Source organism: Octopus bimaculoides, chromosome 6 (assembly GCF_001194135.2).
Source record: "Octopus bimaculoides isolate UCB-OBI-ISO-001 chromosome 6, ASM119413v2, whole genome shotgun sequence".
In the NCBI taxonomy this organism is placed as follows: domain Eukaryota; kingdom Metazoa; phylum Mollusca; class Cephalopoda; order Octopoda; family Octopodidae; genus Octopus; species Octopus bimaculoides.
In genome coordinates, this window is record NC_068986.1 from 108024169 (window position 1) to 108024969 (window position 801).

An 801-nucleotide genomic window follows, 5' to 3' on the forward strand; every position below is an offset into this window, starting at 1 on the left:
TATATATATACAGGGTGTCCACAAAGCCTGGGTACATGGGGATTAACACATACGTTAAGAAATTATTTCTTATATTTAATTGCTTATGTAATGATTTTATTTACTCCATGTACCCAGACCTTGTGGACACCCTGTATATATTTTCAGTCATTAAACAGTGGCAGCACTGCTTTCAGTATTGTCAACTACATCAAACCACATATACATTTCGACTCTAGAAAAAATGAAGAGTAAAGAGAACTAAGCCAGGACCTGAACACAACATCTGCAGAGGAATGCAACCAACTACTACATTGTATTTGGTCCGATGTTATTAATTCTGTTGGATACATACAGACAGGCATGCACAGACACACTCACGTAGGCGATTCCCTGTAATACATTATCACAGAAGTTTGGTCTTAAAAGATTCCAAAACTAGACCATAGTGTCAGACAAGATTATGAAATTTTTTAAAATGCTAAACCAATAGAATAGTGGAGTCCCTGCCTTCTGGCACTGGTTGCGAAACAAACACACATAACATAACTTGTAGAGCTGTGAGCTGCCAACAGATTTCTGTGTAGTTGCTCTTGATTTGCTTGAAAAATTAACTGAATCGCCTTCAGTTTACATCTTAACATCATAATAAAAAAAAAAAAGAAGGAAGGGCACAATAAAGTAGTTGACTATGTAAAGGAATTAATACGGGACTGGATGATCATGGTTGGAACACCTTGATCAAGAATGACATGAAGACAAAATGAGTTATCTGAAACAATGATTTTGTATATGTATATATGCGTGTGTAACTATATATAT